This window comes from Triticum urartu, chromosome 1A (genome assembly GCF_056163025.1).
Source record: "Triticum urartu cultivar PI428250 chromosome 1A, HENAU_Tu73, whole genome shotgun sequence".
Taxonomy (NCBI): Eukaryota; Viridiplantae; Streptophyta; class Magnoliopsida; order Poales; family Poaceae; genus Triticum; species Triticum urartu.
This window is the reverse complement of record NC_141873.1, coordinates 262,751,589-262,757,588: the sequence shown is the minus strand read 5'-3', so window position 1 is coordinate 262,757,588 and position 6,000 is coordinate 262,751,589.

Genomic DNA, 6,000 nt, shown 5'->3' with positions numbered 1-6,000 from the left:
AAGTCTCTTTGAATTATCAGTTTGGTTTGGCCTACTAGATTGATCTTTCTTGCAATTGGAGAAGTGCTTAGCTTTGGGTTCAATCTTGCGGTGTCCTTTCCCAGTGACAGTAGGGGCAGCAAGGCACATATTGTATTGTTGCCATCGAGGATAACAAGATGGGGTTTTCATCATATTGCATGAGTTTATCCCTCTACATCATGTCATCTTGCTTAAAGCGTTACTCTGTTCTCTTGAACTTAATACTCTAGATGCATGCTGGATAGCGGTCGATGTGTGGAGTAATAGTAGTAGATGCAGGCAGGAGTCGGTCTACTTGTCTCGGACGTGATGCCTATATACATGATCATACCTAGATATTCTCAAAACTATGCTCAATTCTGTCAATTGCTCAATAGTAATTTGTTCACCCACCGTAAAATACTTATGCTCTTGAGAGAAGCCACTAGTGAAACCTATGGCCCCCGGGTCTATCTTCATCATATTAATCTTCCAATACTTAGTTATTTTCATTGCTTTTATTTTACTTTGCATCTTTATCATAAAAATACCAAAAATATTATCTTATCATATCTATCAGATCTCACTCTCGTAAGTGACCGTGTAGGGATTTACAACCCCTTATCGCGTTGGTTGCGAGGATTTATTTGTTTTGTGTAGGTGCGAGGGACTCGCGCGTGGCCTCCTACTGGATTGACACCTTGGTTCTCAAAAACTGAGGGAAATACTTACGCTACTTTGCTGCACCACCCTTTCCTCTTCAAGGGAAAACCAACGCAAGTGCTCAAGAGGTAGCAAGAAGGATTTCTGGCGCCGTTGCTGGGGAGGTCTACGCAAAAGTCAACATACCAAGTACCCATCACAAACCCTTATCTCCCGCATTACACTATTTGCCATTTGCCTCTCGTTTTCCTCTCCCCCACTTCACCCTTGCCGTTTTATCCGCCCTTTCTTTTTCTCGCTCGCCTTTCTTCCTCCATGTCTGAATCAAAAAGGGTTGGGGGTTCTCTCCCGAGTTTTAGTACTTTGGACAACCCTTCTATTCTCGCTAAGCTTATAAAGGATACTATGGAAAAACCTACCGAAGTTATCAATGAGAATCTTAATAATTTTGATGAAGATGATTCCGGAATTTTTCGTTATTTACTGGATGAATCTTTGAAAGATTCTTGGTATAGACTATTAAGGATCAGGGCTAGCTATGTGCCTCAATACCAAATTGAAATTTACTTAAAAAGCTTTTATATTGCCCTTCCTTCTTCTTTTAAGCATGTCTTAGATTCTATATTTGAAGAAGGATTTCTTGAAGGGGATGCCGTAGACACTTATGAGAAGATGAAAACCATATTTGGGCACCCCATGAATGAGAAAGTTGAATCTACATCTCTTTTGCTCTCTTACCAAAATGAATCGATCAAAGAGATGAAGGCTAGCTTAGATACAAATTTCCGTAACATACTTAATCTTTCTTCTACCATCAATGGCCATGTGCTTTATCAAAATAGAAAGATTAATTCCATAGATAGCAAGTTTGCTCTTTTCTTCCCTAAAACCAAAGATGGCAATACCTAGATCTATCCTTGTTTTTTATGCCTAGCTAGGGGCGTTAAACGATAGCGCTTGTTGGGAGGCAACCCAATTATATTTTTATTCCTTTCTTTTTGCTCAGGTTTAGTAATAAATAATTTATCTGTCCTCTATTTTGGTTGTGTTTTTTGTGTTTAATTAGTGCTTGTGCCAAGTAGAACCGTTGGGAAGACTTGGGGAAAGTCTTGTTAATCTTGCTGTAAAAAATAGAAACTTTAGCGCTCACGAGAAATGCTGCCATTTTATTTGGAAAGTGGTATTTAGTTAATTATTTTTTCAGATAATTAATAGATAAATTACTCACGTCCAGCAATTTATTTTAGAATTTTTGGGGTTCCAGATCTTGCGCTAGCTACAGATTACTACAGAATGTTCTATTTTTGACAAATTCTGTTTTTCGTGTGTGGTTTGCTTATTTTGATGAATATATGGCTTGTAAAATAGTTTATAAACCATAGAGAAGTTGGAATATAGTAGGTTTAACACCAATATAAATAAAGAATGAGTTCATTACAGTACCTTGAAGTGGTCTTCTGTTTTCTTTCGCTAACGGAGCTCACGAGATTTTCTACTTTAAGTTTTGTGTTGTGAAGTTTTCAAGTTTCGGGTAAGGATTTGATGGATTATGGAACAAGGAGTGGCAAGAGCCTAAGATTGGGGATGCCCATGTCACCCCCAAGATAATCTAAGGACACATAAAAGCCAAAGCTTGGGGATGCCCCGGAAGGCATCCCCTCTTTCGTCTACTTCTATCGGTAACTTTACTTGGAGCTATATTTTTATTCACCACATGATATGTGTTTTTCTTGGAGTGTCTTGTATGATTTGAGTCTTTGCTTTTTAGTTTACCACAATCATCTTTTCTGTACACACCTTTTGAGAGAGACACACATGATTCAGAAATTATTAGAATACTCTATGTGCTTCACTTATATCTTTTGAGTTATATAGTTTTGCTCTAGTGCTTCACTTATATCTTTTAGAGCACGGTGGTGGATTTGTTTTATAGAAACTATTGATCTCTCATGCTTCACTGAGATTATTTTGAGAGTCTTAAATAGCATGGTAATTTTCCTAAATAATCCTAATATGCTAGGCATTCAAGATTAATAATAAAACTCTCTTATGAGTGTGTTTAAAACTAAGAGAGGTTTGATACTTGATAATTGTTTTGAGATATGGAGATGGTGATATTAGAGTCATGCTAGTTGAGTAGTTGTGAATTTGAGAAATACTTGTGTTATAGTTTGTGATTCCCGTAGCATGCACGTATGGTGAGCCGTTGTGTGATGAAGTCGGAGCATGATTTATTTATTGATTGTCTTCCTTACGAGTGGCGGTCGGGGACGAGCGATGGTCTTTTCCTACAAATCTATCCCCCTAGGAGCATGCGCGTAATACTTTGCTTTGATAACTTGTAGATTTTTGCAATAAGTATATGAGTTCTTTATGACTAATGTTGAGTCCATGGATCATACGCACTCTCACCCTTCCACCATTGCTAGCCTCTCTAATACCGCGCACCTTTCGCCGGTATCATACACCCACCATATACCTTCCTCAAAACAAACACCATACCTACCTATCATGGCATTTCCATAGCCATTCCAAGATATATTGCCATGCAACTTTCCACCGTTCCGTTTACTATGACACGCTCCATCATTGTCATATAGCTTTGCATGATCATGTAGTTGACATTGTATTTGTGGCAAAGCCACCATTCATAATTCTTCCATACATGTCACTCATGAGTCATTGCATATCCCGGTACACCGCCGGAGGCATTCATATAGATTCATATCTTGTTCTAAGTATCGAGTTGTAATTCTTGAGTTGTAAGAAAATAAAAGTGTGATGATCATCATTATTAGAGCATTGTCCCAAGTGAGGAAAGGATGATGGAGACTATGATTCCCCCACAAGTCGGGATGAGACTCCGGATGAAAAGTAAAAATAAAAAAAGGAGGCCAAAGAAGCCCAAATAAAAAAATGAGAGAAAAAGAGAGAAGGGACAATGCTACTATCCTTTTACCACACTTGTGCTTCAAAGTAGCACCATGATCTTCATAATAGAGAGTCTCCTATGTTATCACTTTCGTATACTAGTGGGAATTTTTCATTATAGAACTTGGCTTGTATATTCCAATGATTGGCTTCCTCAAATTGCCCTAGGTCTTCGTGAGCAAGCAAGTTGGATGCACACCCACTTAGTTTCTTTTTGAGTTTTCATATACTTATAGCTCTAGTGCATCCGTTGCATGGAAATCCCTACTCGCTCACACTGATATCTATTGACACTACAGGAATCAGCTATTTTGCCGTCTGCCACGGCGGACGGCAAAGGCATGAACGGCGGATGGCAAAAGGCTCCGGCAAAGTAGGCTACGGTAAACAGCTACTTTGCCGTCTGCTTCCTGGCGGCTGACGGCAAAGGCCCTTTGCCGTCTGCGGCGGACGGCAAAGAGAGCGGACGGCAATAATTGCGCTGTCAGTCCGTTAAGTGGCTAACGGCAGGCCTTTGCCGTCCGCCGCTGACGGCAAAATTTCTAGTGTCTTTGCCGTCCGCCGTATGATGTCATCTACACGTCACTACATGGCAGGTTCTTTGCCGTCTGCCACTGATGGCAAAGTGCAGGTTCTTTGCCGTCTGCCACTGATGGCAAAGTCTTTGCCGTCTGCCACTGTAGGCAAACTGACCAAATGGGTCAGCTCCAAGGAAGCACAGCTGGATGCCACGTGTCTTCTTTGCCGTCCGCGGCGGACGGCAAAGAGCCCGTTGCCGTCGGTGGCGGACGGCAAAGAGCCTGCATATTGGCTCTTTTATCTGTTTTTTTATTAAATCCAACAATTTCATCACAAATATATATGACATATATAGATATATTTCAAAAGGCCATTACAGAGCAAACATATAAGATATCCAACACATAACTTCATCATCCAACCATATATATTACATGCATAGTTCCATCATACATAACAAGTTCAACATAGAGGCATCCAACCATATATATTACAATAGTTTCATCCAACGATACATGCATAGTTCAATGATACAAAAGAAACAGAGAAAGGGATAAGGAGCACTCCATCTATGCAAGCTTTCGTCAAGTGAATGAAATCTGCAAAATGAAAAATAAGAAAGTTAGAACAAGAAGAGTAGAACAAGAAGAAGACTAGAACAAGAAGAGTAGAACAAGAAGAAGACTAGAACAAGAAGAGTATGTCATTTATGAGCTAACTTACGTGAAATGGATCATATATGAGCTAACTAAGTTGAAATGGGTCGTTTATGAGCTAGCTAAGGTGAAATGGATCATTTATGAGCTAACTTAGTTGAAATGGGTCGTTTATGAGCTAACTAAGGTCAAATGGATCGTTTTTGAGGTAACTAAGGTGAAATGGATCGTTTTTTAGTTAACTTAGGTGAAATGGATCATTTATGAGCTAACTTAGCTGAAATGGATCGTTTTTGAGCTAACTTAGGTGAAATGGATCATTTATGAGCTAATTTAGTTGAAATGGATCTTTTTGAGCTAACTTAGGTGAAATGGATCATTTAAGAGCTAATTTAGGTGAAATGGATCGTTTTTAGCTAACTTGGTGAAATGGATCGTTTATGAGCTAAATTAGTTGAAATGGATCGTTTATGAGATAACCTAGGTAAGATGGGTCATTTTGGAGTTAACCTAGGTGAAATGGGTCATTTTAAAGCTAACGTAGGTAAAATGGATCATTTAGGAGCTAATCTAGGTAAAATGGGTCATTTTTGAGCTAACTTGGATGAACTGGATCATTTATAAGCTAACCTAGGTAAAATGGGTCATTTTAGAGCTAACTTAGGTAAAATGGATCGTCTATGAGCTAACTAAGCTAATTATGCAATTTTTGACATAAGTAAGCTAAGTACAGATCGTTTTAGAGCTAACTTAGGTAAAATGGATGGTTTTGGAGGTCAGTAAGCTTATTTAGTCATTTTGGAGGAGAAGAAGCTAAGTCTAGGTCATTATGGTAAGCATTGGAGGAAATAAAGCTAAGTTTAGGTCTTTATGCATGTGTTAAGCAAAACACTAGATAAACTTACCAAGATCTAGGAGGTGTAGGAGCGGGGTGGCTCGTGTCGGTAGCTGGAGAAGGATCGTGCGATGCTTGTCTGGAGTTACGCTGCACCAAAGATCATTTCCAATGTCTTGTTAGCATGATGACACTCAAATGTTAAGACTAGCAAGTAATGTCCATTCAAATAAAACTCACCGTGGTCCCAGGGGCAATCACTGGCATCGGCGGAGCGGTCTGACCTGTCTTCTCGCACACAGACTGCACATTTGGTTTTGACGACTCAGTCATACTAGTTAGTAATGAGACAAACACTACATGAATGTTTTGGCTAATCTGCAGAAGAAACTTACC